Raw genomic sequence first — 11762 nt, 5'->3', positions numbered from 1 at the left:
CTGAGGTGACCGTCACCAAATGTTAATCACTACTGTATTAGGTTCATTTCAATCTCGAAATTGATTAGATGATCTAGTTGAGGTTACAAGTTGTATTGAGATAATAACATTATAAGTACCAAATTTTGTATTTCAAGAACCACTTTAGTACTTTCAAAAAAAAAAAAAAAAAAAGAACCACTTTAGTACATGTTATATGTTTAAATTATATTTCTTCTTCCATTTTGAGAGACTAAAAATATCTATAAATAGAGACTCAAATTTCTCATGAATCCTCACCCAAGCTTCAAATATTCAAAAAGTAATAGTAGCTTTTATCATTATTTCTTGTTTCCAATACCCATAATGGCAGTCAAGAGTTCATCATCTTCCTCAATGTTGGTTGGCTTCCTATTTGCCATGATTGTCCTCTCTGCCAATTCGCGTAAGTAGCTATACATACGTTATTATATTTACATATAATATATATATATATATATATATATATATATATATATATATATATATATATATATATATTGTTGATCATGTAATTGATATTTTGTATTAATATGCATTTTCAGAGATGGCATCCGCAGTTGGGCTTACTTGCAATACTGGGATTGTATTGAATTTGTCACTCCTTAGTTGCACTGCTGATACAGAGTGTTTCAATACATGTTCCCAAGGCTGTCTAGCGAGCCCCAACGTCAAACTTGACGCTTACGCATGTGTCGCTGGTCTTCTTGGACTTAACTTGAACGGTTGTGCTTGTTGTTGTGTTAGCGTTTAAATCATGGACTGACGGACCTGGTGCATAAAAGAAGAAAAACAATAAAAGCTGCATCTATAGCTATATATTATTGATGTCTAGCGTCAAAATAAGATTTAGTATAACGATCATGACTTACGTGATCATCGCTTTGTTATGTACCGGAGTTTTAGATTCTCTATATTGGAATTTCATCATCAATATAATATGTTGTCAATTTGGTGGTGCATGTCTTTGTTTTTTCTCTCTATCATGGTTGTTTTATTTTTTTCATGTTCTTTATATTCAGATTATATTTTTGAAAATATCGTGCTTATTACATCTTTGATGTATCAATGCCATTACAATGACTATCATACATCGTAGGTAATTTGCAAAAAAATAAAACAGTTAACCAACCTCTGTCTTTTGTTCTAAAACCACACTAAAATTGTTCTAAAACGGTCAATAACCCGAAATGAAAATTATATAGGGGCACCTAAAGTAGTATTAAATGTTTGTGATACTACATAACATGGTTCAAAGAAGTACATGAAAAAATCATTCAATAAGCATTATTAACATAGATATTTCCTTTCAACAAAAAAAAAAAAAAACATAGATATTCGTTTTACTATATAAGAATCACACCCTATTAAAAGTTACAATCTAAAACCTAATTTCTTTCTGCCAAATATCTTTATTTATTTACAAACAACAATCTCGTAATTGTTATAGTTGATATTTTTGCTAATTCTGACTATTTTTATCTTCACTAATAGACTTATTTATTATGAAAATATATGTTTTAACGAGAAATAATATTTCTTGTATAGTTGTGAAATGTCTAAATCATATGAATATATGATAGATAACTTAAATTTATATAACTTTCAAGGATATCTTTTTTCGAGAGCGTAAGAACATATCAATTATGAAAAAGTATATATTACAACACAAAAAAACATCATTCTTATTTTCACCATTCTTTCTCTATATTTTCATGTTTTCATTACTAAAAGTTTTTTTTTCTAAAACATTCATATTTGTAGAAGTCAAAGACACTTTTAAAAGAAAGGTTCCATCTATTCAAATTACAAAGAGTTAATTCCTATATGGCCCCCTACTTTGTGACCAGCTTCCTTTATGGCCCCAATTCTTTCGTAAATTCAAATATGGCCCCCTATTTTCAAGTAAATGTCATTACTACCCTTCTTAATTTTAAATTTAAAACATTTAAAAAAGATTATTTCCACCTCACCCCTCTCTCTCTCTCTCTCTCCACCTCATCTCTCTCTACAACTCACCCCTCTCTCTCTCTCCAATTCACCTCTCTCTCTTTCCAACTCACCTCTCTCTCTCTCTCCAACTCACCTTCATCTTCTCCGATTAAGGTCGCCGGCCGGAAAATTTTCCTCTCATCTCTCTCTCTCTAAAAATTCCGGCGAAGGGGGTTTCCCTTCGCCGGAGTTTTTAGAGAGAGAGAGATGAGAGGAAAATTTTTTTTCTTAAGGTCGCCGGCCGGAATATTTTCCGGCCGGCGACTTTAATCGGAGAAGAAGAAGGTGAGTTGGAAAGAGAGAGAGGTGAGTTGGAGAGAGAGAGAGGGGTGAGTTGTAGAGAGAGATGAGGTGGAGAGAGAGAGATGGGTGAGTTGTAGAGAGAGATGAGGTGGAGAGAGAGAGAGAGGGGTGAGGTGGAAATAATCTTTTTTAAATGTTTTAAATTTAAAATTAAGAAGGGTAGTAATGACATTTACTTGAAAATAGGGGGCCATATTTGAATTTACGAAAAAAAGGAGGCCATAAAGGAAGCTGGTCACAAAGTAGGGGGGCATATAGGAATTAACTCAATTACAAATCTTTCACAAATAAATGTAACTCTTTGTAAATCAATTTGAATTTAGATATTAAATATTTGGAAAGTCTTAAGTAGTCAAAATAAATAGAAATATTACAAAAAACAACTTATTAGTACTTGTTCTAAACTTCCAGCTTAACTTTGGGTAGGAATCTCGTAGTTACGGCATATCCTTCACTACAAAATTTACAAATTATTTACATACAAAATGAAATTATTAACGAGCGGTGTTAAAGTATTGCCGACGGTTTTGTCGCATAGTAACGTCCATGAAGTGGGGTTTTATGCGGGAAAAGGTTTTCCAGTAAATTAGTGGTATATTGTTAACCGTAATGTAATAATCCACATTATCGTCGACAATAGGGACTGCCGATGGCTTATAGTCGTCGACAGTTATACGGAGGACTGTCGTTAATTCGTCAGACCTACCATCAATAGTACTCGTTCCCAATATTTTTTACCGACGGCTCTATTCCGTCACCAATAATTTTGATGATTGTAGTGAGACAAGAAGTAAGATGCCTATTGGTAGCTTTGAAATGGACGGTGGATAAATGGATAGGTTGAAGGCCCCAAAACAGTTCCATCTCCGGTTGCTCTCTTGAACTGTTATTATATCATTTAGTAGGGGATAATTAAAGTTTTATATATTACTCTTCAAAATGCTAGTAGACTGTTCTTATATGGTTAATACGTTTTCAACAAATTTTTAAACTAAAAATTAATAAATGAAAGTGAATTGGATCAACTGTGTTATATATTTATTGTAATTAAGTTGTATAAATAATTTAATTGTAAACTAGTACGATTTTTTGATGTAATCCATATCATATAGGAAGGTCACCATATTCCTTCATCCAATGTACGGGCTCACTTGCATACAACTTTTCCACTTATATTTAAAGATTTTTCGATTATTTAAATTGTATAGGTGAATGTGCATACCATCTAAAGCAATGCACTGGTTTAGATGGGGTTTTCTATTTACTAGGGTATAGAAAGTATCATGCATTTGAAAATTTTGTTAAATACTCACACAAAGTGATGATGAATACATTGTAAACCAAGTAATATGTCATGCATGCAGGTAAGAGATGCAAAATAATGGAAGTATCGAGAGAAAACTATGCAGAGGTTGCCAATAGCATAAAAATAAGATTGTAAAAGTTTGATTCTCTGTAACCTTTCTTGAGGGATTCAGAGTGATTTATATTGATTAAACTTTTTGGTAGTTACAAGACTTAGTCAATTGTATAAATTACATAAACCAAACAATAATTCAAAATTCAAAAATAACAATCGTTGGACTAGTTTAACTGATTCCTAATTTGTAGGATCAGATCTCTCTAACAGCCCCCCTCAAGCTAAACGACCAGATCTTTAAGTGAAAGCTTGGAGCATAGGAATTGGTGTCGTGCCTTAACCAGTCCCTTGGTGAAAATATCCGCGAATTGGTCTTTAGTTGAAACAAATTCCACACGTAAAGACCCCCGATTTACTCGTTCTCGTACAAAATGATAATCTAGATCAATGTGTTTTGTGCGTGAGTGAAGTATTGGACTATGAGCCATGTATGTGGCACTAATGTTGTCACAGTAAATCGTCGGCAGAAATTTTAGAAAAACTCCAATGTCTTTAAGTAAATGTTGAATCCATACAATTTCTGCAGTAGCAAATGCCATTGCCCGATACTCGGCCTCGGTGCTACTTCTTGAAACTGTTGGCTGCTTTTTAGAAGTCCATGAAATCATATGATTTCCTAAGAAAACACAACTGCCTGACACAGATCTTCTAGTGTCCGGGTCACCGGCCCAATCAGCATCCGAATAACCTTTAATATGAGTTTCCAAACCATTCAACTTAAAACCAGAGTTTGAAGAATAAAATAAGCCTCTTCCAAGAGTTCCTTTCAAGTACCGCAAGATTCGTTTGACTGCACTAAAATGTATACTAGTCGGAGATTGCATAAATTGACAAACCTGATTTACCGAATAGGTGATATCAGGCCGTGTTAGAGACAAATATTGCAGTGCTCCAACAAGGGACCGATAGAGTGTAACATCGGTAAATGGTTCTCCGTCATTTTGGGACATTTTCTTTCCGCATGAACTCGGTGTCGATACTGGTTTGGATAACAATAAATCAATTTTATTTATCAAGTCCAAGGTGTACCTTGATTGAGTAATAAAAAGACCAGATTCTGTCCTATTCAATTCCATTCCAAGAAAATTGTGTACATCGCCCAAATTCGTCATTGAGAACTCCATATTCAACTTTGAGATTATCGAAGATAGAATGTTGGAATCTGAGCCGGTAATAAGTATATCGTCCACATACAATAGCAAGATCGTGATCGAAGTAGGAGTTTGATAGATGAATAGAGATGTATCTGATTTGGAACCAATAAAACCCAATTCTTGGAAATATGATGTAAATCGAGTAAACCAAGCACGAGGAGCTTGTTTAAGCCCATAAATTGCTTTATGTAAACGACAAACATGAGTCGGAAATTTTTTATCCACAAAACCAACTGGTTGCTGCATATAAACTTCGGTATCAAGAAAACCATGCAAGAACGCATTTTTGACGTCTAGTTGTTTAATTTGCCACCCTGATGAAATTGCAATACTCAAAATGAGGCGGATTGTGACTGGTTTGACAACCGGAGAGAAGGTTTCGTCATAATCCAGTCCATGTTTCTGAGAATAACCTTTCGCCACTAAACGTGCTTTAAAACGATCTACACTCCCATCACTCTTTGTTTTAACTCTATATACCCATTTGTTGCCGATCAAATTCATTCCATTCTTCATAGGAACTAAAGACCATGTCTTGTTTCTCAAGAGAGCATTAAACTCATCTCTCATTGCTGCCAACCACTTAGGATGTTTGCTGGCCTCTGTAAAACAACTTGGTTCCATTGGCAAAGGTGGAACAGTCGAAAGAAAAGCAGTGGAAATATTGTGGTTAGATGCAAGCAAAGAAGTAATAACCTTAGGTTTAGATATACCTTGCTTTGAACGGGTCGTCATTTGATGTGTTGGCCGAACCGATGAGGGAGGAGTTGGGACTGTCACGGTCTGGTTTTCAGGAGGTCCAGCAGTGACGGGAATGACATTATCCTGAGCTGAAGACGAATTATCGGAAGAAGAAGACGTCGGAGAAGAAGACGTCGGAGAAGAAGAAGGCAAAGATGACGATTAGGGCATTGATACTTGATTCTTTTGTTGGGTTGAGTGATTAAAATCTAGGAAGATCCATTTGGGTGCATCATCAACCTTGATTTCTTTAGAAACATCATGCATCGATGGTAAAGCATACGGGAATAAACTTTCGTCAAAAAGCACATCTCTTGAAATAAAAGTACGACGTGTTTTCGGATCAAAACACTTGTAGCCTTTATGGATATCACTGTATCCAACAAAAACACAAGGATAACTTTTATATTCCAACTTGTTTTTTCGATATGGAGTCAAAAGTGGGTAACAACGACAACCGAATACTTTCAAAAATTCATAATTTGGTTGTTGGTCAAATAATAAAGAAAATGGGGTCTGATTTTTCAAAATTGGAGATGGCAATCTATTTATCAAATATGTTGCCGTTTGAAACGCATCAGCCCAAAATGATTTCGGAAGGTGACTTTGATGTAGTAAAGCCAATCCAGTTTCGACAATATGTCGAATTTTTCTTCCAGCCATCCCGTTTTGTTGTGGGGTGTGGGGACATGAAAACTGATGTGAAATTCCACATTCGGAAAGAAAAGTACTAAAAGAATAAGACGAATATTCACCCCCACCATCACTTTGAAATATTTGAATTTTTCGTTGAAAACGATTTTCAACAAAGGATTTAAAGAGTTTAAAGCATTGAAATGTTTCAGATTTTTCTTTTAGAAAATATAGCCAAGAAAAACGAGTATTTTCATCGACAAAGAGCAAAAAGTAGCGATAACCAAGTGAAGATGCAACTGGAGAAGGACCCCATAGATTCGAATGAATGATAGAAAGAGGAACTGTTGAATAATTTTTAGAACTTAAATAGGGAAGACGGTGGTGCTTAGATAACACACAACTTTCACATATGTTCTTTGAAATTGATTCATCTGGAATTGAAATAAATTTATTAGATAGAAGTTGATTGAAACAACGAGCATGAGGATGCCCTAGGCGCATATGCCAAACATTGCTTTTTATTTTCGTACCTAAGTAGCAAGAATTTAAAGACCTAACAGTTTTATTGAAATCACGAAATGCCTTTCCCGAACACTGATAGAGTCCCCCTTTTTTAAGACCTTGAAGGACCAGCTTCCCCGTTCGTCGGTCCTGCACAAAGAAATGATACCGGTCAAATAGAACAAAGCAATCAAGATCATCGGTTAGTTGAGAAACAGACAATAAATTTTTGGATATAGTAGGCACATGAAACACATTCTTTAACATAAGTGATGAAGAGGGAGAACCAAGTTTTACATCACCAATGTTAGTTACTGGAAGAAGGGTACCATTACCAATTGAGACTTGATCATGTCCATGATATGGACCTCGGTTAATCATATTCGAAGCATCGTTTGTCATGTGGTTGGAGGCTCCCGAGTCGGCATAGTAATTTGGATCAGCCGAGATATCACTTGGTTGGTACACAGCGAAAGATTGAGGGACATCATTTGGTTGGTATGAATGATCATCTCGATGATAACAATAGTAGCCTGTGTGCCCTGGACGCCTACAAATTTGACAAATAACTTGCTGATTTGGGCTGCCAAGAATGGAGTTCTGGTTCGGTGAAGAGCGATTATGATATGTACCTAACTAGTTTTGATAGATTGAACGACCTCTTCCTCGGCCTCTTGAGTCAGTACGTCCTCCTCGGTATCCACCTCTCGGCACATAAGGTTGACGAGATTGAGGTTTTTGGTTTGAGTACTTAGATTGACTGGGTTGAGTTGATTTTGCCACTAAGGCAGCAGAAACAGATGCATTGGAGAGGGATTGTTGTTGGTTGATTTTCATTTCTTGTGTATAGAGGAAGGGTTGTAATTGACTAAAGGAGGGAAGATTTTCTCTAGTCTCTATGGCAGTAACAAAAGCTAAATACTCATTACCAAGACCTCTAAGGGTATGTAAAACTAGCTCTATATCCGGAACAGGAGCATGAGACGCAGAAATGGCATCGGAGATTTCTTTTATCTTACCAATATATTCAGCCATTGATAAGTTGTTCTTCTGAATGGTTTGAAGCTGGAGGATAAGTTGGGATTTCCGAGCAGTATTCTGAGCACTAAAGGTATCTTGTAAGTAGGTAAACAAGTCTTTAGAAGTTTGGAAGTCTGGAGTCTGGCATAAGATCGATGGAGAGAGGGTGGTGTGAAGCCAACTTATCAAAGTTTGATCTATCCTAGTCTACTGTAGAAAGGCCGGATTAGGGACGTCGAGATCAGTTTCTGGATTACGAATCAAAGAGGGAGGTGGGGTAGAAGATGGTTCAACATAGCTAAACAAATCCTGAGATTTCATGATGGGTACAACCTGCTTTTTCCAAGTAAGGAAATTAGTATTATCAAGCTTTATTGAAACTAATGGAACTAGGTTTGTGAGGCTAGGGTAATGGTAAGGTGTTGTGGTGGAGGTGGAGGAGTTAGATACTGAAGCCATTGAAGTCAGAGACGAGAAAGAGAGTTCGAAGTCGAGAAGAAAAGCCTAAGCTCGTGATACCATGTAAAAGTTTGATTCTCTGTATCCTTTCTTGAGGGATTCAGAGTGATTTATATTGATTAAACTTTTTGGTAGTTACAATACTTAGTCAATTGTATAGATTACATAAACCAAACAATAATTCAAAATTCAAAAATAATAATCGTTGGACTAGTTTAACTGATTCCTAATTTGTAGGATCAGATCTCTCTAATAATCATGTTATGCAATTGTCGAAAAACATAATAAAAAGATTATTTATTGATCATAATGTTAGATTAAGTAGAGTAATTATGAGATAACTAACGAAGTTGATTTCAAATTCAGGGAATGAGAAGGTGAAAGAGAGAAACGAAAAGGATAACAATGTGAATTGAGACTGAGAAACAAAAAGATAAATCCATATATATTTTAGTAATGTTTCCTTCTTTACGTATAGAAACCGAATGTATTTCTTTACATAAGTGGTTTACGTTATTATGTGTCAACCCAAAATATCAACTATATAGAAAAATTAATATAACATAAAATACATTATCGACACTTTGTTTGAATCTCCATCACAAAGCCAAAACCTAATAGATCTTTTATACACAACAATGATGACAATCAAAACATAAAGGAGAATCGTATCACAACATATCAGTAAAGGCGGGGTACACATATCAAAGCGTAATGTGCGCACAATACTCTACCCCAGTAGTAGAAATATATTATTCAACAAAATTATTTACTGATCATGATTTTAAATACTACGTAGGTAGTAACATTTTATTTCTAGTAACTTTAGGCTAGTTGTTCACCACTAATTTATATGCGAAAATACTATGGTTTATATGGAAAGCCAGGTGCAAGAACTGTTTTATGGACAAGAAACAAACACCTCTCCAGATGGTAGCGAGGATAAACAACACCTCTACCACGCCTCTCAATCTTGAATCGATTATTACTAACAAATGCAGGAAAAAATCAAAGAAACACAAATGAGCCCTCCATCGACACCTTACCTTAAAGTCAACGTAGACGCTTCTTTCACGACACTCTCAGAACAAGCGGGAATTGGGTGTATCATACATGATGCCGAAGAAAATTTCATAATAGCAGCAACAGACTCAGTACGGGGTCAGAATGCAGAAGAATGTGAAACTCTGGCAATACACTATAGCATCTTATGGGCCATTGAACTGCGTATCCAGTATGTGCACATAGAAAGCGACCATCAAAACTTAGTCCAGTACATAAACGGCAAAAGCGGTGGATTACACTAGCAATCCAAAAAAGTCATAGACAAACTATGGCACTCAAGGATCAGTTCACATACATAGTATTCTCTTATGCTCCCAGGGAATGCAATGCCAAAGCTGATGCACTAGCTAAATGGGGTAGAAACAATTGTCAGAAAAGAATTTGGAATGTAATCCCCTCTTTTATTTCCGCCTAAAGTTAGAACTTTGTACGGATGGTTTTGGTTTTGGATTTAATGTTAATCTATTTCATCCAAAAAAAACTTTAGGCTAGTTGTGACTAATTTAAAATCCTAGCTGGTCTCGTCTCTGCGCGGGGCGCTCGGAGAAGACCTACAAGAAAAGGTGGGGCGAGGATACCTTTTTTAGTGTAGCTGAAATTAGTTTGTTATTCACACATTTCCATTAATTTATACTTTCATATATTGTGAGACGAAATCCCAACGAATTCACATGCCATAAAATCGGGATCTGTCATGTTCGTACCAAATGTTAATCACTAATGAATAAAGTTCTTTTCAACTCTTGAAAATTGATTAAATTGTTGGGTAAAGGTAACAAGTGGTATTGAGATAATTGTTGAAAATTGAGCTTTAAACTAAATTGGGCTTGGGCTCATTATTCAATTAAGTGAAGATAGGAAAAAAAAACTGAGGGTTCAAGAAGTAGGCATTTGGTTTTTAAGAACAAAAAGGGTTCTTAATGAGAGAAACAAGTGAATATTTAAGGAGTTGCGATTTAGAGAAGAGATTGGGTTGAAGATGCTTGTATCTGAGGTTAGTAACAATGTCAGAATTAGTTTGTCCTTGAAGAACTAAGTTTTTGTTGATTTATTTGAATGTGTGTTGATTGAAGCTTATTGAATGAAATAGATTGAGTTGATTTGAGTATTGGTCTTATTACTTGTGTTATTGTGATTATATACTCCTTGATCTCCAACAAATGGTATCTGAGTCATGTTATATTGTCATTTCAATATTTTGAGAATAGGGTTTGTAAAAAAATTTGGGGGTCTTGAAAAAAAAGGCAAATATGGTGAATCTCAAATACCTAGGTTAACAATAGATAACTATGGATATTGGTCTATCCAAATGAGTGTATTGTTGGGATCTCAAAATTTATAGGATATACGGTTATGTAGAGCCAACTTTTGAAGAAGAGGATATTATGAATGAGTTGCATAAAAGTGTCCTCAAAGATTCAATAAAGAATGATAAAAAAAACTTTGTTTCTTATATATCAAGGGATTGATAGTTCTACGTTTGAAAAAGTGTCAGAAGCAAAATCATTGAAAGAGGCTTGGAACATTCTCAAGAATTATTTTAGAGGAGTTGATAAAGTGGTTGATGGGCCTAGAAAGTTTCCTAAATAGGTCACCACCCGCAAGTATACGGGCGACAAGTAATAGTTCCGGTAAGACCGGTTCGTTCCTCAGAGACTAAGTGAAACCTATTCTAAGACTTGGAAATAAATCGGTTTTGCTTAGAAAATTGTTTTTGGGTTTTTGGTGATAAAAATATTTAAATAAAATAACGGAAATAAAAATGAACTCAAATGGGGGAAAGGACCTAGGATTTTAGAAATTCACCACATAAAATCACCTTTAGAAACAAATACTTAAAATGGTTAATTCTCTTTTTTTTTATAACTCAGAATTTCGGATAATGAACTATCCTAATTCCGGGAGATGTTTTCGTTAAAACCGAATAAAACATAACAATGTAATCATTTTATTTTAAATAAATAAATCTCTATACTATTATTTATCAATTAATAAGTATGAACCGTCAAATGATTTAATATAAGCACGATGCATCAAATCGAAAAGTATAAATAGTGAAAAGAAAATCTATTTATCAAACTAAAACGAATTAAACTATGAAGCATTAATCAAGAGTTAATCAATAAAAATTATATCTCTAAAAGATCAAAAATGGGTTTCATCGTAAAACCCTAGATGGAGAGTCTTAGCTAATCATGATCGAGATTTAAATAAATATGAATAATAAAAGAGAATGGAAGAAAACTTAACTTTTTCGCTATTTCCAAACCAAACAGGGCCTTAGGTAAATGATTTCCTTCTGTTTTTCCCAAAATTCTGCCAAACAGACCCTTAGGGAAAATAATTTTCTCGTCTTCCCGGAAACGATTTCCTGGTGAGAAAATTATTTCCCCACTGTTTTCTCGTCTTCTCCAACTCTTTTTTCTCTCTCTACTTTCTGAAATCTCCCCTGT

At 35.0% G+C, this 11762-nt stretch overlaps 1 long non-coding RNA gene across 1 annotated transcript; it reads left to right on the top strand.

Moving 5' to 3' along the window:
• Window positions 1-228: 228 nt before the first annotated feature.
• On the top strand, window positions 229-977 carry LOC147565198 (uncharacterized). The gene is made up of 2 exons (XR_015237055.1): window positions 229-424; window positions 564-977. It is a non-coding gene; the product is annotated as an uncharacterized LOC147565198 (long non-coding RNA).
• Window positions 978-11762: the final 10785 nt, after the last annotated feature.

This window comes from Eschscholzia californica, unplaced genomic scaffold (assembly GCF_041429995.1).
Source record: "Eschscholzia californica isolate CP2 unplaced genomic scaffold, dmEscCali1.0.p SCAF_1, whole genome shotgun sequence".
NCBI classification, from domain to species: domain Eukaryota; kingdom Viridiplantae; phylum Streptophyta; class Magnoliopsida; order Ranunculales; family Papaveraceae; genus Eschscholzia; species Eschscholzia californica.
Note: the sequence above shows the minus strand (reverse complement) of the source record. Positions and strands in the feature narration are given on the sequence as shown.